Raw genomic sequence first — 26229 nt, 5'->3', positions numbered from 1 at the left:
TTTTCTCTGTATGATTAGTCAATGTCAAATGATTATTGTGGCTGTAGAGAGAAGCCTTTTTCTGAGAGACACCAAAGTGCTGTTATGTCCTAAGAAACGTAACAGTAGCAGCCTCCCTACATCATGTTTGGAACAGCAAATTCCAGAGAAGAAGAAGATGTCCCCAGGGACAGATCAATTACAAGCTAATGGCTCCTGCTGATCAATTATCTGGTCGAAAACACTGGAGGAATCTGATATATAAGATTGTCTTCTCCACAGCAGAGCTGCAATTTGTCCACAGTCAGAATGTAACAGAAAGTACATTTACTCAATTACAGTTTGTAAGTATAAGTATACTATACTCTTTAAAAGAGGACAGATCGGATTCATATTCGTATTTTATTCTTTTACTGTGACATTTTAATGTTCAAACAGCTCTTTATTTTTCTCATACTGCCTGTGCTGCAGCACCTCTTTTCACCCTCTGTCTGAAACCAGAGCCCAGTCTGCTCTGATTGGTTAGCTGGCCGGCTCTGTTATGATTGGTGAACTGCTACGATATGTAGCCTATCATGTACAATGTGTTTGAGTGCTAGCCAATTGAAGCATGAGTGTTTCAATTTTCAAGATTCAAGATTCAAGATTAAAAGGTTTTATTGTCACATGCACATAAGCTACAGTGCAGAAATAGCAATGACCTGAGTTCCTCCAACGATGCAACATATATAATCAAATACAATAGTGCAGGAAGTCTATATACACGTAAATAGAATATGATATACAGTATACAAGATTGTATATTGATTGAAGATTGTAATCCTCCTGAGACCCACCCATTCATGTTTGTCCTCTGTGGAGCACATTGGGTTTTGGTCCATTACTTTGAGGTTATACATGCCACAGCATTAAGTCCAATTGTACTCCACAGAGGACATCCTGGGCTTTTCAAACATATGACATGTGTGGGGGTGTGGCTTTGAAAAAGATAATTTCATTGTATTTCAAAATGGCGTCCATCAACACAAGCACTATTTATAGAAAGAGAAATGGTAAGTTTGTAATTTTGTAATTACCAGTGTTGTGAGTTCAATATTTTAATTAATTATAGTAAGGGAACATCTTAGGAGTTAGTGTAGAGAGTTTCAGAGCAGTGTAATAATTATTTGACCTAAAACTAAATGTTTTTATGAATGTCCTCTGAGGAGGACATGGGGATTTGCCAACTTTTTATTTCCCCCATTTTACACAACACAAATGGAGTCCACTATGGGCCAAACTCACACGTAGGTTTCTGTAGGGGTCATGGCAGACAGATGCAGTTGGAAAACATACATCAAGTGTCAGATGTATCTCTGCATTTCAAAAAAGGATGGAGTACTACAAATGAGGGCTCAATATGTGTTGCATTGAGTTGTTGTGCTCTAATGTTGTCTAAATGTACTTGTATGTTAATGTTGTTTGGATACTATGCTTCGCATAACTAACACCCAATGTCCTCTACAAAGGACACACAATAAAACTAAACTAAAAAAATATGTTTTTAGTTTGTGTTAGTCATTATGTTAATACCACCCTAAAGACTTGTGTGAAAAAAAAAGGAAATTTGAAACCTTTTTCTTTCTGGGTCTCAGGAGGATTAATATACATAGTGATGTCACTATGTAACAGAAGAAAAACTAAGGATTCCATTATAGGAAAACTTTGAATACTTATTGTATGAAGATAATACTCTGAAGATTGATAAAAGATTTGATCAGCATAAAAAAATATATATAAATCTTACATCTTTACAGTTGATTTGTTCTATGCAGCTCAGATTCTTCAGGTCAGCAGTCTGCAGAATGAAAAGAGAGAAGAGTGGGTAACATGTTCACTATCACACACAAAAGACATGGAATAGTAAAAACTCAAGTATAGATTATATTTTATTTGGAAGTTTACATGTAATTGGACATGATTAAAATATAAAATATATATTTGTTAAAGACAAACAAAACAAAAATCAAGCATACAGTACAAGTTGCATTTTTAAAAAGACACATTTGAATGCATTGAGTTTGAGGTCAATAATTGTAATTATAATTGGGTTATTGAAATTGGGAAAGCAGGGTAAAACCTGGTTATTAAAAGAAGCTATTGAGGTATATATTCGAACAGTGTCATTTATCAACAAAATGTTAACTGAAAAAGAAGGCAAAAATAAAACTTGGGGAATTCAATAAATCCAAACCAAACAGAGGCAAAATATAACCAAGCAATATGAAACTGCAGCCTCAAGCAGATACACGCTGTTGAAGAGCCTGGTGTAAGAGGAGAGAGGCATCTTTCACACAGCAGATATTTGAATGGACTTCTGAACAGAGTCCTCCTTTCTGTTTACTCTGTGTCTATTTTCAGATTAACGTTTTCGATGCTGTTGCTAGGCAACGCTGATGGTAGGAGTTTGATCTGAAAATGAAATCTGCTTCGATCTGACAAAATCACAATATTAAACGTTTGACTAAATGACTCAGATGAACTCCTCTGTTTACTGAATGCTGCAGGTAAGGGGTTTGGATAGACACAGGAGGATTTATAGGACAATCCTATGAACCACGAACAAAGTTAACATGTCTATACCATGTTTTAACTGCTGCTGACAAACATTTTAATCAATACTAAGAGTTGAGAAACGTAAACTTTGTGGAACCATAAATGTTATTTTTTTTGTATTAATTAAAGGGGCCCTATTCTGCAAAGTTTCAGCTTCATATTTGTATTTTTTGCCTCTACTGTGACATGTCTCCATGCTTTAAAGGTGGGGTAGGTAAGTTTGAGAAACCGGCTCGAGATACACTTTTTGTTATATTCCATGGAATGCTCTTAACATCCCGATAGCAATGAATATCTTAAGTGCTTTGACAAAAAATCCATAAAAAAATGTCATCTGTGGAAGCCGTAATACTGTAAAAAGCACGACCAATCATTTTAGCCGGCCCGGCTAAAATAACTGGATGGCCTACCTGGCTGTCAGCCTTCCATCTGTGCACAAACTTATCTCGTGCCCTCATTGGTCATGTGCGCGTTCGTGTGTGTTGGAGGAGGGGCTCTGTAAGGAAGTGGCAGATTTGTTCCGGCTGTGTATTTTCCAATTCTAGCGCACTCGAGCTGGTTTCTCCAAAATTACCTACCCCACCTTTAATGTTCAAAAAGCTCTTTATTTTTCTCATACTGCCTGTGCTGCAGCACCTCTTTTCACCCTCTGTCTGAAACCAGAGCTGAGTTGTAGACCATTTGCACCTATACAACATACAGGAAACACTGCAGGGCCTCTTTAATTAAAAAAATGAAATACCCACCAAATAACGTCTAGGATAAACGCAGGTCAGGTCATGTTGAATTTTGTGCCACACTGTAAAAACTGAAATGTTGACTCTAATTCAATTTATTATGTCAATTAGTTTAACTAATTTGGAAACAATGGACCAATAGCTAACAGGATATAAAGAATGTAAAGATTACATCACTGCATTAGGCTAGTTGAAAGCATTAATATTAAGTTTAAATACAAATATTAAGTTAAACTTAATATTATTTATTTCAACTGTTCAAATGTGAAATCTGTTGCACCTTATGCATTGAATTAAAGTCAACATTTCAGTTTTTTCTGTGCATGTGTAATCTAGTTTTGGTGCATGTCTACACACACACACACACACCAGTTTTGGTGCATGTCTATGAAACTGCAAGTGAAATAATGATTTCTACAATTTCATGAAGGGCCCTAAAAAGGGTTCTCTGACTCCCCCAGCTCCACCCTTATTTGTTTCTGATCAAAATCTTTAAAACACATGAACCAGAGTTTGTTTAGGCCCTCATTCAGCAATCTGTGATTCTACTGAGATGGGAAATAACTCAGAGGCATGCTGGGAGATATCTGAAGGTTGCTAGGTTACCACACCCAGCTGTCCAATCAGCTGGCAGAAATGACAGAGAGAACAAGAGAGAGATGCTGTACTAAAATAGACCTCCCACCATCGGACCACCGTGACAAACACACACACACACACACACACACACACACACACACACACACACACACACACACACACACACACACACACACACACACACACACACACACGCACACACACACACACACACACACACACACACACACACACACACACACACACACACACACACACACACACACACACACACACACACACACACACACACACACACACACACACTCTCTCTCTCTCTACAGGGGTAACAGTCTCAGGTAAACCCCACCTCACAGGGCATGATTTCATAATCAACCACCTGAGCAGTCAGAGATAGTTCCTACACTTCCCAGAGTTCCTGCTACAGCCCAGTGTGAAGGGACAGCTGCTGGTGGTGTGTAGGAGGAGGAATTGATAGAGAAACTGTGAGTCACACTCCTGACTGATAACACAAACCGTTTTCTGAGAAAAGAACAGAAACGAGGGGGTGAAATTACAAAGAAAAATGGCAGGATGTTTGAGCTGAAACTCACAACAGTAATATTTAGTCTAAGAGATTGTTTGACATGAAAAGATGAATCAACTATTACTATAACATTACATTTATTGTGTTCCCTCCCAGAGGGAGTTTCTCTCCCACACACTCCCAAGAAAATTCTAGTGTACATTTTTCACAAGTTTTCTCAGAAAAACAGCCCTGTTCTCAGCTTTCTGATGATGCTTCTTTTTTTTAAAGGCGTTTAAAAGTATGGTATTTAGCAGTAGGGAGAAAAACTTCATCCTTTAATTTCATCGCCAACATTTAAAATCACTTCTCTACATACTGTAGGAAGGGGCTGAAATAACTAAAGCTGTAAGATAAAAGTAGTGCAGTAAAAAGCACAATAGTTATATATTTGATCCTTAAGTACAGTACTTGTGGAAATGTACAAACAAGAATGTACTTCCACCACAGCAGACACATGTATTCACTGAGCGTCTGTCTTCTCCTCTCTTTGTGTCAGAAACATAAATTATCACTTTGATATCACTGAGGAGGTCGTTAGTACCGGTCACTGCATTTATACACAGAAAACACACAGAGGCCCTGAGAACGTATAAACCTTCAGCCAACATTCAGATTTATAACTCACACACACACGCACACGCACACGCACACACACACACACACACACACACACACACACACACACACACACACACACACACACACACACACACACACTCAGTGTTCGAAACACACCATTGTGTTATGGAGCACATAAAAAGTATACTCTCATTTCGATTGAAACATAGAATAGTCAGCCTAGAAAAAACGGAATGATTATTATTTACCATTGCACATCATTTCTCTCCCGAGTGGTGCAGGTTCACCGCCATGAAAGGGCAACATTAAAGAGTTCCCTATACTTCTTTAAAGAAAAAGAAAAAACAAATCCCTTTACAGTGCCTGCAATAAGGTTATTATAGAAAAGCATCCTATATTAATCATCATTTCACTATTTTTAAATACTGACAAACCAGTTCTAAATGATTAACATAATATACATAAAAATACTGGTACCAAAAATGAATTTAAATCGGTGGAGCTTCACGTATTTCCAACCCTGTTTCGGGGTATTAACTACTAACTTGTCATTCCTTGCTACACTGTTGCAATACAATACAATGCACTGATGACTCTTGTCTCGCTGTTGTCTAAAAAAGGTTTTCCTTCAGCAGATGACTCTCTAAAAATAAATGTCAGACGCACCGACATGGACATTTTTAAAATCATCCCTCCATCTTAATGAATCCTAAAACCTTCTGAAGCTCCTCTGAATGTTCACATGTATACTTACAAACTGTAAATGTTCACATGTCACACTGTTTGTCTCCTCAGAGGGATGTGTGGAGTCGTGATGCAGTAAATGTAAAACATGTTGATGCCTGAAGCTGTAAGTGGGTCAGAGCCTGAAAACTGCTGAGTCACAGCTTCACATTCACTGCTCTGACTGGTGATTCTGATTATTCTGTCAGCTGAGCTGTCAATGTTCTCATTTAGAACATTTCAATACATACAAAACAATTTCACATTTACTGTTCATAACATTTAGAGTTAGAAGATAAAAGATGAACAATTACTGAGTCAGTTACACGAGAAATGCAACGGTGTAAGAAGTATCGTCCTTTAAATAAGGATTGTAACCTTACAGCATTAAAATGTCTTAAAAACAACTGCACATATTTTCTTGAGTACTACAATTATTCAACAATATTTTTAAACGGGAGAAATCTCTCATTTTAATCAAGGGTCTGTTTCCTGTCTCCTGTAATGGCAGGAGACAACAGTCAGTAAATGTTGTATATTGATCAATAACCTATTGAAGTCTTAATGTTTTTTTAACTATATATTTTAAACGAAAAAAGGGGTTTCAGTTTTCAGACATCTGGCTATTCAGTACAAATAGGCCAAACTGTGCTGTAGGAATTCTGTTTTTAATGTGAACATTCTTTATGCAGTGTTTTTACAGGTTTTAATCACCATGTCTGTTTGTTGTGGAGAGGAGGTGACCTCTGTATGTCATTCGGCTTACATTTATATCCTCCTGAACTGTGAGCATTGAGGAAATTCTAACCGGGAGAGGCTGAATGCAATGACACCAATGACGGTGAAGACAACTCCCATCTCGTCGCTACGCAAGACGTTACCAAACTGCGTTGTAACAAAAAATAATGAAAATGTAAAATAACTTATAAACACCCCATTAAAAAATAAGAATCCTGCAGTTCAAACTAATACCTGAACAGGAGTATGCTTAGCCTCATGCAGTAAAAGTATCATCGGTAAAAGTGAACCTACTTCTGGACCTCCCTGAATCATTGCTAAGATGTTTCCTGGAAATTGGTATGTAATTAGTACTTCTAATAGTGTTTAATAGTAATACAGATAAGCATAATAATTATTACTTCCTGTTAATTAGTAGTGTATGATAAACCTGTAATATAAAGCATTACCAATTGTAACGTAGCTAATGTAATGCTAATGCACTTGCAGGTCAAACGTCATGTACTTTTTACCACATTTGACTTTTATCAGATACTGTTTACTGTCACCTTGAGCTGTTTCATTCTGACTCAGATAGAAGAAATCACAAGACGCAGTTACAGCCGATTCTGTGTGTGTGTGTGTGTGTGTGTGTGTGTGTGTGTGTGTGTGTGTGTGTGTGTGTGTGTGTGTGTGTGTGTGTGTGTGTGTTTTATCTCAGCACACAGATATGTGACCACACCCTGACTGTTGTCGGTGAGGAACGGCTGCTCTCATTGGCCGATGCTGACGACATCACAGCCCCTTTAAAACGCTTTTGGTGAAGTTCTGATTGACAGGAGCTTAACACACACACTTCCTATTTCCTTTATCCACACCCTCAGACCTCAGTACTGCGTTAAACTCATTGTAGCTGGCCACGAAACAAAAATGGCTCCTGTGGGACAATAAAATGATCAAGCACAGGTGTAATCACATGACCCATGTCACCTATTTTAACGTAATGTCAACAGAACCAAAGTAAGACAGTGGATTTGATGGTGGGTCTACTGTAGGTGCCTTTCATGAATTCATATTTATTTATTTCAAACTGGAGCTGACGCCATGGCAACAGCTGTTCATTGTTGATAGGAGAGAATGAAACTAGAAAAATAGTAGAGTGGTGCACTGATGGCGTATTTTGTGGGCCGAATGGGCAGTTTGTTTTGTTCAGCAGGATCATCTCCACATATTAACAACACTTTAGGATTTTTAAAGCATAAATATAAACTCCAGAAGTTAAAAGCTAACGTTAGGCTATAAACGAACAACATCAGAGGCACATGACTGCGTGTCACCACTGCTAAGCTAAAGGAGGCTAATGTTTCAAATGATAACATTTAGTAGTCTCATTTGGTCACTTGCTATAGCAACCTCCTTTTTATAACACATAAGGTTTGGACATTAACCAGTGCGATATTTATTGACTTATTTCATGTCAAAGAACAAAACGTGAAATTGTCTTGAGCTTGTGTTCACCACAGATGTATTTTATGCTTCTAACCAAAGCATGTCCAAAACTATCGTTGACTTAGAAACAAGGGAACCATAAGTGGTCAAATGCTAACTCGTTTCTGTTTTTTTAAGACTCGTTCCTGCACCAATCTATGATGAGATTGGGAATGAAAGAGGGATCAAGAAGGGGGAAGTCGGTTTAAAACAATTTCACAATGTTAAATATATGGTTTTGTAATCATTCAGAACAACTTCTTCTGTTGTTTAGATATGAGGACATTTTAAATATGAATGAATGAGTATGGAAGGAAGTGGCATATTAGGATTGGAAAGAAAGGAAGCTTATGGCGCATTTCCACTACACGGCCTCACTCTGCCTCACTCGGTATGGCTAGGCCTCGTTAGGACTGGCTCACTTTATGGCGCATTTCCATTACAGTTTAGGAACTGGGGTAGTGTTATGTATGTGTCACATCAGGTGTGACTGTGCCTTTAAGATGGCACCGGGAGTTTGGGGATGTGTGAACCGGATACAGTTGGTTGTGGTTGTGTTGGTGTAGCAGTGTGTGCTATAACGTGTTGAATAAACGGTCAACCTAAATGTCGTAGTCCATAGTCTAAATATATACAACATTGGCGACGAGGATTATGGATTCTCTACTCTCACCTCTCTCCCCGTTCCTCGCACTGCCGGGCGAGCCGCCGATTCCGTGGGTTCGCTGGCTTGAGTCCTTCGAAACGTTCATAGTAGCCGCGGGGCTAGCTGAAGCTAACGACGACAGGAAGAAAGCCCTGCTGATACACACGCTGGGCAGCGAGGGACAGCGGATTTTTCGGACTCTCGGACCTGCTCCGAAATACGAGGACTGTGTTACACTGCTCACTGGACACTTTGCTGCTCCACAAAATGTTATGCTCCGGCGGATTGTTTTTCGGCAACGCCGGCAACAGGCGGGTGAGTCCGTCCACCATTACGTGGCTGATCTGAGGGGACTAGCCAGCCTCTGTAAATTCGGGGCGCTGGAAGATGAACTAATACGGGATCAGCTGGCTGAGCACACTAACAGCTCGAAGCTCAGAGAAAAGTTGCTAATGATGACAGACCAGCTCACTTTAACAAGAGCAGTGGAGGTAGCTTTCCAGCTTGAGTCAGCAGCAGCCTTAGCATCACAGCTAGCTCCCTCCTCCAGTTCTTTTCCCCACAGACCCATGCTACTAACTCAAACGGTGGCGCTACCCATGGAGCCTCCCGGGGAGGTTTTCCCTGAGGACAACTTCGATGTGAACTTTGCAGCACGCCAGGGTACGGCAGCACGCCGGGCCTGTGGTAATTGTGGCTCATTATCGCACCAGAGTCGAGCTCCAAACTGCCCTGCCAAAGGACAGAAGTGTCAACGCTGTGGCAGACAGAACCATTTCGCACGGGTCTGTCGCTCTGTTCCTGCAACCGACAGCCCACCTCCACGTACGCCTGGGCCGCACGCACCGACGACCATCCACTCAGTGGCCGCTATCTCCCGACCGCTAAAGTGCTGCACGGTGGAACTGGATGGGGTCTGCCTCCCGCTGCTGCTGGATACGGGGGCCTCCAAGTCGCTCCTGAATGTTTCCACGGTCCGGCGTCTCTTTCCGCTCCGAACACTGACCGCCGACGCCGAGGATCTGTACGGGTATGGACACTCTAAAATTGGAATGGCGGGCACAATCACCTTTGCTGTGCGTTACGGGACTAAGGCTCTCCCCGCATTCACCTTTCAAGTGTCTCACCAGGGGGCCAACCTCATGGGTTTTGACTTGTTTTGTGAGTTGGGTTTCACCCTTGTGGACAATTCTGGGGACGCCATCTTGTCTGTTGGCTCGCCGTGGCATCAGCGCTGGCCAGCTCTTTTCAGTGGTTTGGGCTGCCTCACCGCCTTTGACCACCAGCCCCTCCTCAAGCCTGAGGTACACCCCGTGATTCAGCCCATACGCCGCCTGCCTCTCGCCCTGCGCGACGACGTCACCGCCGAGCTGCAAAAACTCTTGGACGCGGGCATCATCGAACGGATTGATGCTTCCCCGTGGATTTCAAATCTGGTGGTGGTAAAGAAGAAGTCAGGGGGCCTGCGCCCGTGCATCGACCTCCGGCCGGTGAACAAGGCCGTGATACCTGACAGGTATCCGCTGCCCACAGTGGAGGAGCTAGCCGCACAATTCTACGGCTCTTCAATGTTCACGAAACTAGACCTTCGCCAAGGCTACCTGCAGGTTCCGCTGCACCCCGACAGCCGCAGCCTTACAGCTTTCGTGACGCATGTCGGAGTGTTTCGCTACACCCGCATGCCCTTCGGCCTCAGCTCGGCCCCCAGCTGTTTTCAAAAAATCATGAGCACCATCTTCGCCGGCATCCCGGGCGTGGTCGTCTTCCTGGACGACATAGTGGTTCATGGTGCAACACCAGCCGTTCATGACGAACGCCTGGCGAGGGTGCTGGACGTCCTCGCCAGTCACAACCTCACACTCAATGGGGAAAAGTGCACCTTCGCCGTTCCAGCCATCGACTTCGTGGGGTTCCGCCTGACCGCCGACGGCCTCAGCCCGCTACACTCCAACGTAGAGGCGGTGCTGCGCCTGCCTGAGCCGTCCTGTCCAGCTCAGATCTCTTCGTTTCTTGGGATGACGGCCTACTACCTGCGCTTCCTTCCTCAGTACTCCTCGACCACCTCCCCACTACGCGAACTCCTGAAACAGGACGCGGTCTGGGAGTGGACCCCGGCCTGCTCTGCCGCTGTTCGCCAGCTCAAGACGCAGCTCACCTCAACGCCGGTGCTCGCATTCTTTGACCTGGCGAGCCCCACGCTCGTGACCTGTGACGCGTCCAATACGGCAATAGGGGCGGTGCTGTCCCAGATCCAGGGGGGCACAGAACGCCCAGTGGCGTTCGCCTCTCGGTCCCTCAACTCGGCCGAACAGAAATACTCGGTGGGGGAGCGGGAGGCGCTGGCCTGCGTCTGGGCGTGCGAGCGGTGGCATATGTACGTGTATGGGCGACATTTTACGTTGCGTACTGACCACCAGGCTCTTACAGCCCTGCTTGCTACATCGGGGTCGGGGCACAAACCGCTGAGGATCTACCGCTGGTCAGAGAGGCTCCTGCCGTATGACTTCACCACAGTGTTTACTCCCGGCAGGGAGAATGTGGTGGCTGACCTGCTCTCCCGCGCCACCCCCACCCCAGCGCCCGGCGCGGGCCCTGACGCAACAGAGTCAGAGCTCATACTCATGCTCCACGCCCCGCTTCAGGCCGCGGTTTCCCTGGAGGACCTTCGGCTCGCGTCGGAGGAGGACCCCACGCTCTCCCGGCTCCGCACTTACATCCGGGAGGGATGGCCTGCGAAGTTCCCGGAAGAGCTGGCGCCTTTTCATCTGGTCAAGGACGAGCTGACCTGCTGGAACGGTGTCTGCGTGGCCCGGGGCCTCCGCACGTTCGTCCCCATCAACCTCAGGGCACGTGTATTGGCTATGGCGCACGAGGGCCACCTGGGTATCGTGAAGGTGAAACAGCGCTGCAGGGATTTGGTGTGGTGGCCGGGCATAGATCGAGATATAGAGACAATGGTGAAGGAGTGCACGGCCTGCCTGGTCAGTGGCAAAACGGGCCCGCCACCCCCACCGCCCCTGCAGCCCTTGCAGTGGCCGCGCGCGCCTTGGGAGCACATGCAGCTGGACATCTGTGGGGAGCTCCATGGCGTCCCGCACCACCAACGCTTCCTCTTGGTGGCTTACGACCTCCATTCGAAATGGCCAGAGGTGGTCGCCACAGGGTCCGTAACGGCTCGGGTGGTCACAGACTTCCTCTCCTCTCTGTTTGCTCGGTGGGGCAGTCCTAACGCCATCACTACAGATAACGGCCCACAGTTTGTCTCAGCTGAGTTCGCCACCTTTGTGGAAGAGAGGGGGATTAAACACATCCGAACAGCTTTCTACCACCCGCAAGCAAATGGGGGGGTGGAAAGGTTCAACCAAACCCTAAAGAACGGGATCAGAGCACACCTGGCAGATGGTCTTCCGTTCTCAGCCGCGCTGCTCCGCACCCTGCTTCACTACCGGGCGACGCCGCATTCAACTACCGGCAGCTCCCCAGCCCTCTTGATGATGGGCCGTGAGCTCCAGCTCCCTTTGGATCGGTTACGGGCCCCGGCGGCCGTCACGCCAACAGCCGCACCCTGCCAGAGCGCCAGGGTCGCAGAGGCTCAGCGCCGCATGAAGCAGCGGTTCGACAAGAAACGGAGGGTCAGAGCGCCTGCCTTCACAGTGGGGGATTGGGTCAGGATTCACCGTCCTAACCGGGACCACAAGCTGCTATCCTTCTGGACGGCGCCGATGAAGGTCACCGCTCAACTGGGGTCAGCCACCTTTCGTCTGGCCGACGGATCACGGTGGCATGCAAGCCGGCTTCGGAAGGTGGCACCGCCCCCCATTGTGGACCCAGGGCCCGGGGAGGACGGGGACTTTGCTTTTCCTGATGAGCTGTTGCAGGGTCCAGCCGGGTTCCCACCTGAGCCGGTTGAGCCAGTGGTTCGTCCTGAAGCTCATCCGGCCCGTGTCCGGGTCAGACCAAGATACTTGGAGGACTATATTGTGAGCTTGTGATTCTCAGGGGTAATGTTCAGAGCATAGTCTGTTGCGTGGCAGAATAATCCACATGGCTATGCTGGTGACTGGCAGTCTACCCAGTTCATCTAGAGTAGATAGCTCAAAGTTAATTGGGTTCCTTGTGGGGGGGGGGGTAAATGTTATGTATGTGTCACATCAGGTGTGACTGTGCCTTTAAGATGGCACCGGGAGTTTGGGGATGTGTGAACCGGATACAGTTGGTTGTGGTTGTGTTGGTGTAGCAGTGTGTGCTATAACGTGTTGAATAAACGGTCAACCTAAATGTCGTAGTCCATAGTCTAAATATATACAACAGGTAGTTACTATAGTAACGCAGGCGGAGCCGTGACGTCATCTTCAATGAGAACCCCAGAAAAACAACACAGCCGTTAGCTGTTAGCACTCAGAGCTCACAGCTCCTCATATATGTTCAGAAACTAGACAAAAGTTAAACAAGTACAAACCACAGACTGCCTGTGTCATGGTGAATACAGTCGCTGCTTTATTTATGTCTGTATAGGCCGTTGTTGTGAGTGTGGACGGTCGGAGCATATACAACGTTAGCTTAGCCGATCTCCATTTAGAAAACACGCATTTTAAAAGGTTTTTCGCCTGCCGTCTGTCTGCAGACTTGACAAAGCATTAATTCATGGTTTTTACTAACCGGTATCAGTATGTTGTTACTTCGGCATCATTTTGAAACGTGTATTACAATTAAATCACGGTCAAATATTTTCATCTTGTTGTAATTGTAGCCCCCTTGCCAGCGATTCTCTCTCTAGTTTAGCATACTCAGCCCGACTCAGCCTTGTTGTTCCTGGCCCTAGAACCACGATTTTATGGGGCCAAAAAAACTGTGAATTAGGACCCGCTAGCCGGTACTAGGCCAAGTGGAAACGCAATCAAAAACGGGCCCCACGCTGCAGTGGAAATGCGCCATTAGAGATAAGGAAGTAAGAAGGGCTGAAAGTTAAAGAGTATGAGGAAGGAGGACATAATGAAGTGTATGATGTCAATACATTTCACATAACTGTATTAGGTTAGTTGAAAGCAATAATATTAAGTTGAACCTAATATTTTAGTTGTAACTTAATATTATTGCTTTCAACTAACCTAATTCAGGTATGTGAATGATACATTTAATTAAAGTCAACATTTCATTTTTTAAGTGTGGCAGGTCAGAAAGTCTTCCTGTGAGTAGACTCTTCAGCTGCTCAGTGTGATAAAATGACAAAGCAGAGCTGCATCTTTAAAAGTATGTGCATCAGAGTGTTCCTGTTCTGAAATATGAGGACGGAGGAAGGTGTTGTTCTGTCATATCAGCAAACACACTCAATTTAAAATTCCTGCAGTGCAGAATCATCTGACAGAGCTGACGGCGACACACAGACACACACCACCAGCAGCTCTGCCACCGCTGGCTGTGCCCGTGGCCTCATTCCTGCAACACCCCCCCTCGGCCCCCTGCTGCTCTCAGAGATAAGAGCTGAGGCCTCCGTCTGCTGCAGGAACACACTGACACAAGTTACTAAACAACACAAGCCATCAAACTGGTCTTAAACCAGCTGATAAACCTTTGGTCCCCTGGAGCTGGAGCTGGGATCAGATCAGGGATCCAAATTAGGAGAAATAAGGGAATGGGGAAAGAAGTAGGTAGGGTAGTTAAGAATGAAATAGGCTAGAAAGGGCTCGGTAGACAAAGAATAGAGGAGTTGATCATACACATTTTGTAAAAAGAAGGATAGGAGATAGGAAAACGGAAGTATGACAAGGAAGTAAGGAGGCAGGGAAGAAAAGATGGAGGAAGGCAAGGAAGGACGGAGACTTCAGGGTATGGCAAGGAGGGAAGGAGTCAGGGAGGAAAAATGGAGTAAGGCTAGGAAAGAAAGAGTGTGACAAGGAAAAAGGAGGCAGAGATTGAAAAAAGGAAGTGTGAAAAGGAAGGAAGGAGGCAAGGAAGAGAAGATGGAGTAAGGCAAGGAAGGAAAGAGACTGGGAAGGAGAGACAGAGTAATGCAAAGACAGAAGGAGGTAGGGAAGGAAAGAAAGAAAGAGTATGGCAAGGAAAGATAGAGGGAGGGATGGATAAAGGAAGTATGAAGGAAAGGAGGAGGTATAAAGTGCTTTACAAAAAGAGCCATCCCATAAGGAGCACCAACCCTGACAACCCTACTCACAACTGATGGAAGGAGATACATTTGGAAAGCACAAAAACCTCAATTAGACTTTCATGCAATTATTTATTTTTCCTGGTGATTGATCGGATATTACTTTAAATCAGGGGTCTCCAACACGTCGATCGCGAGCTACCGGTAGCTCGCAAGCCCTCAATAAGTAGCTCGGGAGACCGTTAACATTTTACGTCCGATTCGCTCCTTTTTTACTCTCTGTACACAGCTCCAGTTTGGGCATTGGCCTGTCATCAGATTGAATTTTTAGTTGCTGCTGTAGCGGAAGTTTAGTACAATTATTTTTGATTAAATACTCCAAATCTCCACCCTCCATAATTGCACTTGCTTCAGTTGCTTGCTACTTTCTAACGGCGGTGAGAGTGGTGCAGTGACGCTATCTATCTATCGATTAGATTTATGATTAGAAAATTATAAAAGTAGGGTAGACATGTGGATATTATCCGGCTGAACAAAACGTGCATTTATCTAACAGGTTAGTTTCCACAGACCTTATTTCGAGCTACAGTATTTTCCAAAATCCTATGGAGAAATCCCATTGGTTTTTGTCGAGGGAACCCGAGCGCAGCTTACTTCCGGGTTTTAGGACGTGTCACTGCACCACTAAATTGATGCGATTTGATTGGATTGTGAGGCAAGGGAAGCCAGCCGCCTCTGGCTCATGGATGTATAATAAGAACTGTATACAGCGTGGGAGGCGGGGCCTCGTTCATTCCTATGAGAGTTGCTCATTGGTGCATGAAGACAAAATGGCCCAACTTTTGAGAGAGCGAAATGTCACGAAAGTATTCATATAATCATATAATCCGTTCTTATTGTGCATCCATGGGTAAAGGTAAAACTCATGTAGTGCTGAACACGTCACATGAACGTCCCGGGCGGCGCGGTCCCGTGGGTTAGATCCGCGTTCATAATGCCGAGGAAAATAACTCTCAGAATAACGTTATTAGCACATTTTACAACTTGAGGACCGAATGTTTTTAATAAGGGCTATACAAGTGTTCATACTGGGTAGTTTATTTAGTTTAAAAAAAAGTATCCAACGATTTACAGACGTCTCTTTCCCAATGTTAGTCAATGGGAAAAAGTGTTTCCGGGCCCAGCGACTGATACGGAAGTGTAGTACCGCCGTTTGGCCACAACGAATATTTTCCTCAGAGTCCGGCGCACTTCCTGGGGGCTTGTTTGTAGCCTTTATTTAACCAGGTAAAATCCCATTGAGTTCAACGATCTCTTTTTCAAGGGAGACCTGCAGAATTGCAGCTTGCTCTGGCTTCTCTTGGCATGGCTCTGACTAATCACAGGTTGGCAGGGACATGACGTGAGCCTCGTCTGATTGGTCAATCCCTCCATTTCTTTTCACCAAGGGAAGCCAATTTCGGCTGGCCTCCTCTCGCAACAGTGAGTGCAATCTACTGTTTTACCATAACATCTAGAGGGGCGCTGTTTTACTCTTTGCAAAATACTCAATGAGAATGGGGGAGAGATGGGCCGGCAGCAACACACAGCAAAGAAGAATTTCCGAAACTAAACTAAGTGTTTTTATTTATTTATTAAAATTATAACTACAATCCGAAAGAATAGGGGAAGCCTGGCTTCCCTTGGCCTCCAGGAGAAAACGCCACTGACTACAAGGTGAGTCCCTTTTTTTTATTTCCTGCTTTTTTACACATTCTCTCTCCAGAACAGGTTAGCTCTGAGTGTTAGCGATGCTTGCTAATGTAAACAAAGACCATATTACGTCCAAAACACATCGGGCATTGTTTCTGATAGCAACGTTTCTGATAGGGCCGTGGGTGTAAAGCCAGCCCACATTTCAGATATTACGTCATATCGGACGCAAATCTGGATCAGCTCCGTTGTACCCCCGTTTTTAGAGATTTGGGTACGGAGGAAAAGAGAGGGGGTTTTATTTTCTGACACTTTGTGAGTTCCCTTACACATCGGGGAAACATATTTAGGTATAAAAGACATACAAAAGTGCATTTTGCATGATAGGTCCCCTTTAAGTGACTAACATACACTTCAATACCATAGATATGCCTAGGGGAGCAATCTTGGGTTAAGTATCCTGCCCGAAGACACCAACATAATGCTGGGGCTGGGGATCAAACCACTGACCCTCCGATAGAGGCCTAAAGAGTGGTGCAGGAATGAGTCCTCAAACCAGTAAGAGACTTTAATAGGCATTTTACCATTTCCAGTTCCCTCATCTTGAAGTCAATGTTTTTTTTTAACGTGTTTCTAGATAGAACGTTTTGTTTTACGAAAATAAAAAACGTCAGTAAATACCCCCTAATCTGTGTGAAAAGTGACTTAATAAAATACCAACCGTCATCATGTCGACACGAGTCCGCCGTTGACGCGCAGCCATGTAATGTGATGTGGTTTGTTTATAGCATTACGTTAGCTTTCTATTTCTCCGGAATTGCATTGACACTTTGAAAAGCAGAAAGTGGTGTTAATATGTGGAGATTATGCTTCTGAGCACACGTGGTAAGTATCATAAACCTGTGTTTGCCCAAAACTTTATTTTCTGCAATATACCGAAATCCAATGGGAATGGATCCTTTGCGATGCTTTCGGGTCGGCCTAGAAAAATACGTCATCACTACACTACACTCTATTTTCTCCCTTTTACCACAGCCTGATGAGTAACAAGTAAAAGTCCTGCATTCCTCATCTTACCTAAATATTTAGGTACTATCATTCAGTGTTCGATTTTTATTATAATTGTACTAATTTTATATTCTGTCTGTTTATTCTTTGGTAAAATAATGTACTGTGTCTTAAAGGATCGTTGTAGATTTTTAAATACATATTATGCATAGTAACTATAGCTCCATCGAAGTAAAAGGGAGCAAGAAATACAAATACTCAGGTGCAATTATCTTAAAATGAACACTAACAGCCGTGAAGGATTCAAACCTTTTTTCTATTTCTGCTGCAGTAGAGTCAAGGCAGAGCCAAGTTTCTGTTGTATAACATGAGTAAAGATGACTTATATGTCCAGAAATAGAGGAGAGCACCCACGCAGGCAACGGAGATGCATTCAGGGACCGTACCAGTGTACAGTACGCCAAAGATGAGAAAGATAGATCTTTTACTTAAGTAACAGTAATATCACAGTATTTCAGATCAAGTATGCTGGTAGAATCAGGAAAGGTAAAAGTAGGCTTAATGTTAGTCTTATGGCGCATTTCCATTGCAGCGCGTAGCTCGCTTTAAGCGTGCCGTGTCGTGCCGTCCCCTTTTTTTGGTTGTGCTTCCACTAGGCCTCGTTCCGGCGCGGCACGGCGCGGGGCCACTTTTTCCCCTCTTTTCTGGCCCTAGAAAATTGTGGTTCTATCGGGGCCAACAAACAGGACTGAGTCGGGCTGAGTATGCTAAACTAGAGAGAGGAGCGCTGGCAAGAGGGCTAGAACTACAACAAGATGGACATATTTGACCGTGATTTAATTGTAATACACGTTTCAAAATGATGCCGAAGTAACAACATACTGATACCGGTTAGTAAAAACCATGAATTAATGCTTTGTCAAGTCTGCAGACAGACGGCAGGCGAAAAACCTTTTAAAATTCGTGTTTTTCTAGATGGAGATTGGCTAAGCTAACGCAGTATATGCCCCGACCGTCCACACTCACAACAACGGCCTATACAGACATAAATAAAGCAGCGACTGTATTCACCATCACACAGGCAGTCTGTGGTGTGTACTTGTTTAACTTTTGTCGAGTTTCTGAACATATATAAGGAGCTGTGAGCTCTGAGTGCTCACAGCTAACGGCTGTGTTGTGTTTCTGGATTTCTCATTGAAGATGACGTCACGGCTCCGCCTACACTGCGTTACTATAGTAACTACCCCAGTTCCTAAACTGTAATGGAAGCGCAGCATGAAGTGAGTCGGCCCTGTTAAGGCCCAACGTGGCCAAGCCGTACCGAGCCGTACCGAGTGTGGCCGAGGCCGAGTGGAAATGCGCCATTAGTGTCATAGTTAAATAATGATTACTCAAGCATTCATGTAAATCCCGGACTTTACTGTTGCAGTTCTGTGGAGCCCAGTTTGAAATATTAACTAATGATGATTTTAATTATGGATATTTTTGCTGGTTATATTCTCCATTAACTGATTCATTGATTGAAAACTCAATATTATTACAAATAAATTCAAATTATTAACATTAGTAAAAGAAAACTGAAAACTATAAGAAAAATATATCTTTCAATTTACTTTCTGTCAGTCGACAGCTTTTTTTTTTTACAATTGTAGACTACAGTTTTTTTTTACAATTGTAGACTACTTACTTTATAGTAGTAAGGTGCTGGGTAGTTGTATACGATTTTTTTTTTATAAAGTCTTAAAATTGTAGTTTGTAAAGTAAGTAAAGCTGTCAGATAAACCTATCAGAGTAGAAGTGAATGAAAGTGGCATGAAATGAAAAAACAAGCACAACTAAATGGGTCAGAAAGTACTGCAAAAGTATGTGTCCTGAAAGTACTAAATGTACTTAGCTACTGTTAAATGCAGGACTTTCACTTGTGACATATTATTATCAGTGTATGGTGTAAGTATTTTGATTCAAGTAAAGGATATTTCACGTACATGTAAATGTGTAAAAGCACAGTCACTCTAATTATCTTTCACACACACAAACACACACACACACACACACGCACGCACACACACACACACACACACACACACACACACACACACACACACACACACACACACACACACACACACACACACACACACAGAGAGCAGCAACAGGTTCTTTCTAGCTCCCTCAGGACTGTGAGCCATTATTCACAGCTACAGTAGGTTCAATGGGACAAAGAGTCATCAGTTAGCGTGCCTGTTACCGTTCACATTATGTTTAACTGTTTCTACTAACTGTTGACCTGATGATGGCTTGAAAAGTCACAGCATTACCAAAGTTATCACAACTCATCCAGAGGGAACTATTGAGGGACAACATTTCATCACAGCCCATCCAATAGTTGACACATCTCAGCCTGGAGGTGGGGTTCATTTGCCTACTATCCATAGAGTCATGCTCCTAATATGATAAAACTAACTATTAACAATAACTTACTTTGACATTAAAGTCAATAGGTTGTTGCCGGGCTTCAACATAAAAATGGACACAACCGACAATAAAAGATTCTAGAATCGTATCATAAAGTATCATATCATATTGTATTGTGTCGTTTCGCATCGTAACGTTTGTGTTTTTTGGTATTCTATTGTATCATAACGCATTTTGTTACTGTATATTTAATGAATACTTTTATTTTCAACCGGGCTTTAACAAAGAAAATGTACACCTTCTCAACTAACAATAAAGTATCCTAGTTTCGTAACATATTGTGTCATGTCATATCGTATTGTATCGTATCGTGTTGTATTGTATCGTACTGGACTTTTTACTGTACATTTAATAAATAACTTTTATTTCCAGCCGAGCTTTACCAAAGAAAATGTACACCTTTGTAGACTTACAATAAAGTGTCCGTATCTAATCATCTTGCTTCCCTCTGAGATGTAGTGGAGTTTAAAGTAGCATGAGAATAGAAAATACTCAAATGAAGCACCTCAAAATGGTACATTACACCACTGATAGACATAGCCGGCAATCATGTCTTAAAGGATAATACATATTACAACTATTATCCTATAAATACGTTAACATTTTAGAAATAGTATGGGACTATCATGGGCCGGATTTTAAAGGGAGGCCGGCAGATGTTGTGATGCTGGATGAGGAGGGGGGGGGGGGGGGTGTTACATAAAGCCATCCTCTCCTTCTTAATCCAGCCTCCAGCCTCCATCCTCCATCCTCCATCCTCCATCCTCTCCTCCGCGGTGTGCTCACTTCCCAGCAGCCTCTTACATAACTTCAGACTATCAAACAGAAACATAACTGGGTATATGTTTATATTCTGACGATGAATCAAACACTGTACGGTTTTACTACATGTTTAAGGCTATACCAAAACGGTGAGACGCCAGTAGGCGGGAGGGTGGACGTCGGAGCTTTCTGCCCCGCTGCTGCGCACCAGAGCCCGGCGTGTCACTGCGCCGGCTCCCCGTACAAGGTCGACCAGAGCCAGGGAGAAGCCGGGCCGGAGTCTCGCTTAAAACTATCTATCGCTACAATATCTTCATATGCCGATAACATCTCTATTACATTGCGTGTACACCAGACTGTATATTTGAATCCAAACTTCACTATAATAATATTCCACATAAAGACCTCCGAGTGGGATTATCACAGGGGATAAATGATAGATTTAAAGCCGCATCAGGACAGCAGGAGGTGGGTATTACCTGTCAGTTGTTCCCGGTGTTTCAGAAACATCCAGCAGCTCCGTCACCAACTGTTTCTCTCTGCGATCACTCCCAAATATAGTCTCATGCGCGCGTGAGTACGTGTGTGTGTGTGTGTATGATAGAGCAGAAAGGGTGAATAGACTCTAAGTATAGTAGAGAGAGAGAGGAGAGGTGATAGAGTGCAGCGAGCATGAAGAGGAGAGTAGAGAGAAGTAGAGAGAGAAGTAGAGAGATGAGCGAGCTAAGAGGCGCAGAACAGGCATCGAGAGAATCTCTCTCTCCTTCCTCTATCAATCTCTCCCCCCATACTCTCTCTCTCTCTCTCTCTCTCTCTCTCTCTCTCTCTCTCTCTATCTCTCTCTCTCTCGCTCTGCTGTTTCAGCCCATTACCTGTGTATTTCCTTTATTATGTAATTTAAATTCAAGGAAAAAAGCTGAACATAACTGGATATCATCAATACAAAATAAAAATCTGCATATACAAATAATATCAATGTGATGTACAAGACAGTATGTGTTCAGCTTCCCAGAGTGTTGCAGGTAAACATATATCATGTTTTATATGCAGCTCTTTATGTGCTCTCCTAACATCATTTGAATGGTGTTGATGTCTGTTATGTGGTCAAATAGGATGCATTGCATTAAAGAGGCCCTATTATGCTTTGTAGGGTTTTTTCACTTTCCTGTAGAGTGTTATACGTTATTGTGCATGTAAATGAGCTACAAAGACCAAAATCCCAGTATACCCTCGAAAGGGAGTTTCTCTCATAGTGACATCACTATGTTACAATTGGCTTCTATTGGCTAGCGAACCAAAACATTTTTACGTTATAGGCTAAGGGGCGGTACATCTCTAAGCGGTTGACCAATCACAACAGAGCTAACCAATCAGAGCAGACTGGGCTCTGGTTTCAGACAGAGGGTGAAAAGAGGTGCTGCAGCACAGGCAGTATGAGAAAGATAAAGAGCTTTTTGAACATTGAAGCATGGAGACATGTCACAGTAGAGACACTACATACAAATATGAACCTGAAAATGAGCAGAATAGGCCGCCTATAATTTTGGGGAAATATTTAGTTCGGAGTGGCTGGAGTTTTGTGCATTCTTTCAGATAGTGCACCTCTGTTTTCCACTTTGTATTTCTTGCACAGCTGGCAGAAGCGTCCCACTTTGGGGAGCCATGATTTTTGTATTAGTCTGGATCAGTTCATTTGCAACAGTATGGGTGGGTGTTGGGGTGGGGTGGGGGATTTAAACATGACATTGTAACATTAATCTGCTGTAATGCCACTTTTTAAATTACACTCATGTGCTGTTTTGCAATCTGGCTTTAAACTAGTCTTACATTCACCATGAAGATTTTCTTTTTTTATCCGACGTTTTGAATCATTCTTGTACTTTTTCTACTGTTGTTGTTATTTTTTGCATTCTTTTGTAAGTTTCTTGTTCTCAGGTCTCTTGGAAAACACATCTCATTCTTATTAAGAAATACAATTATAAAATGAATATTCATTGCAACATATCTGTAATTCCAATAAGTGATATTGTGCTATCAGTCATTTTTAGTCTGCAATACTGTCAACTCTATAATTTGCTGTTGAATTTAATTATCACAGTTATCATTTTTTGTTTTTCTTGCCTAGATACTAAATAAATGTTACATTTGAAACCGCTTTTCGTTATTGAAAAGCAATACAATGACTAAATAACACACAGAAAAACAACTAAAAGACCAAATAAACGGTCCGGCTTGTTGAGACATCCACTTTCTATTCAATTCATAGAAGGAGGTTGTACAAAATATGTATGTTTCTCAAAAATAGGCAGAAAAAAACTAAAAACAACCACAAATAGACAAAAGAGATTAAAAGCGACACAACATTAAGCAAATACAAAGATGCAAAATGACCAATGAGACTACGGGCATCCACATAGAGACTAGTAAGGACCACAAAAAGACTTAAAGACATTATAAAAAGATGAGAAATAATGAAAATAGACTCAAAATAACTTACAAAAAGTGATATAGAAAGATGACCGTTGTATGATATTTCCATCCCTCCCCTTCTGTTCATGACAGCGCAGAGCTTCAGGCAGTAACCAGAGCTCAGAGTGAGTTTCAGATAAAGAGCTTATTCTCTATTCATGTTTCTGATGATGGCCTTAATTTGACTGGAGAGCGGCTGCATTCACAGCAGCAGGTCAGAGAGGAACCTCCATTCATCCAACACACTGCTGCAGGTGATGGCACTCAGGGATTGTTGGCCCCTACAATGTCATATTTGCCGAAAATGTTATAAAATGTACTCTTAAGATACAATAACATTGGGTTGGATACGGTTAGATTGACTGTATTGATGCAAATGTGTTACAGCAGCATGTAAACAAGGCATTGCACAGAAGTTAAACAGAACATAGAAAATCACCATAAACAGTAAATATATCCATATTATTTTAAAAGTGTCAATAACTTATGTACAGTATTAGTATTTCTGTCTATAATGTCTGTTTTGTACTGTCAATGTTTATACCTGCTCTATAGTGTATTCAATGTCAACTGTTTTATAGTGTACAAATATATCCTCTTCATAGTGTTAATACGTTAGTTTGTTTATATCGGTCATATGTACACTCATGTTCCATTATACTGCACTTTACTGCTTTTTTTTTAACTTCCCGTCAGATGCTAACTGCATTTTTGTTGTCTAACTACTTGTACTCTGTGAAATGGTTAAAAATAAAAGAGAGAAAAAAAAACTGTGCTGTGAATTCTCTGGGGTGGGGGTGTTGTAATGGATTATTGCTTTTAATCAACCAATTGACTTAGATACATGGTTTAGCTCCACTTGGGCTCCACCTAGTGGCCATAATGAGTTACTGCATATGTGCATATGACAGTGTCATGCTCTGCACTTCGACATAATAATAATAATATTTTATTGATGAATAATATATAATGTTAAATCCAATGCATCTAACATTATTACATTATTAAAAGACAAACATGTAGAACACAAAATATATTTTCAACCTTTATAATGCTTTATAAATCAATACATGTTTGGGTGCTAAAAGTCCGTTGCTGTTTCTGCATGAAAACATTCAATGAGGACAACCTACGTCCTTTCACTAATACCCCTTTCACACCAACGGTGTTTCAGGGCCGGTTCGGTGCTGGTGCTTGAAAAGCACCGGGTTTTCCTGTTCACACCGCAGCGGAGCAGCATCATAGCTCCGGAATCCGGTTCGTTTCGAGCACCAAAAAGTTGTCCGTCTAGAAGCAAGAACCGCATACGTCACGTTTACGTCGGAGGGGGGCGCGATTAACCTGAGCTAACAGTTAAGGCGAGTACGGCAAATAAAAGTTGTAACAAGCAGTAGTGCTGAGCAAAGTGACTAGAACGCAACCACACACTTGTTAAAAAAAACACACTTTATAAAGTCAGGCAACACTAACCAGGCTTCGTGTGATTCTGTTTATTTGTACCTTACTTTGACCATCCGTTCGCTGTTATTGATCATTGTGGAGAGCAGGCAGACGTTTTGTTTGTTATTATAGCAGCTATCGGATGGAATCAATACATGGGCTGCACAGGTTGTCATGTCCGACTATCACAAGTAGAATCATAATGAAAAATACGTCGGTAAAAAGTGCCTGTAGAAAACTGCTTAGCAAGTAGTCAGTTTAGCTTCGGTTGCTATGCTAACATCACCCATGTTATACCAGAGAAACTTTCATAACAGCGTTGTGATGCCAAACAGCGTCAATTCAGACTGACACCAAACAGCGTCAAATCAGACTGACACACATTCACTTAAAGGGAACTGGGGATATGTATCAGCTGCTTGTGTGACAGTCAGACAGTGAATACTTTAGAGCCGTGTGAGCTAACCCGGAGCTAACGGGAGAATACACTCCCGTTGAAGAGCAGCCAGCACTGCAGCGGTCGGTAAATGCCGCTGAAACACATTAATAAACAATGAACCACGGCACTCTGGAGAAAAGTATAAGGTTGGAGAAGTCGTTATTTAATTTAATCTGGCTTCGTATGATTAAAAGCAACGCAGTCCCCGGCCCGTTGTTGTTGTGAGGTGAGCTCCGGCGTTGGGGAGAAACTCAGCGACGTAAACTGTGACGTCATGACGCAGCAGCGGCAGCACCAGTCGGGCTCTGAGCGGTGTGAAAAGAGCCGGCGCTAAACCGAAGAACCGGTTCTGAACCAGAAAAGCTCTAGCACGGAGCTTGAACCGGAGTTGCGTTGGTGTGAAAGGGGCATGAAAGAATGCGGCTCTAACTAATATGATTTCTGAGGGCACATCCATGCATCCATCTGTTTTCGTGTCACCCAACAGAAAATGTATTGAGTTATTACAGCTCAGCTATTGCAAAGAAAGTGGTGCAATGATGATATTATTGTGGGCGGATTTCACCATCATCATCATCATCATCATCATCATCATCATCATCATCATCATCATCATCATTTCCTTTCAATCTATTAAACACAACTAAAATACATATAATTTAGCTAAGGCATACGGTTAGAACATAAGCATCAATTACACCAAAAGCATTTTCTTTTGTCCTGAAGAAAAACCCTGTTCCAACAAATAACTAACAGACAAGAACCCTTTCAGAAAATATATAAACAATGAAAAAACATAAATCAATGTAAATAAGAGACGCATGTAGGCTTTTCTAGACATTTCCAATTTCTAAAGCAAGTAAAATAATGTTTGGCTTTTATCGTTTCCCCCCTTTCATCAGTTTGGCACCAGCACTTCCACACGTGTGTCGAACTCAGTTCCAGTTATATTTCTTCTGGTTTTTTTGTAAGGCTACATCCCAGCTGCTGCGGATTCAAGCAGAGAAATCTGGAGGTCTTTACTTCTGCCATACGTACATCAAGCATCTGACACAATAAGATTAAGGACTTTACACAACATTACAGTAAACAATTTATCTCAAATGATAATTCCACTTATCAATACTTGGCTTTCATTCGGAGGTGAAAGAAGTACTCAGTAACAATACTAAATTGTTAAAACACTCTGTTACAAGTCCTTCATTCTAA

General features: G+C 42.8%; 1 protein-coding gene across 2 annotated transcripts in view; it reads right to left on the bottom strand.

Moving 5' to 3' along the window:
• The window catches only part of dmtn (dematin actin binding protein), a 50368-nt gene extending 29085 nt beyond the window's left edge, over window positions 1-21283 (bottom strand). For both annotated transcript variants that reach the window (XM_034118460.1, XM_034118459.1), the window contains exons 1-2: window positions 21152-21283; window positions 1766-1816 (exon numbers count right to left, since the gene is read on the bottom strand). The gene's annotated coding sequence lies outside the window, so the exon portion shown is untranslated. The remainder of the gene's footprint in view (window positions 1-1765; window positions 1817-21151) is intronic.
• Between the last annotated feature and the right edge of the window lie 4946 nt (window positions 21284-26229).

This window comes from Trematomus bernacchii, unplaced genomic scaffold (assembly GCF_902827165.1).
Source record: "Trematomus bernacchii unplaced genomic scaffold, fTreBer1.1, whole genome shotgun sequence".
In the NCBI taxonomy this organism is placed as follows: domain Eukaryota; kingdom Metazoa; phylum Chordata; class Actinopteri; order Perciformes; family Nototheniidae; genus Trematomus; species Trematomus bernacchii.
The sequence above is the reverse complement of the archived record's forward strand: the minus strand, read 5'-3'. Positions and strand labels throughout refer to the sequence as shown.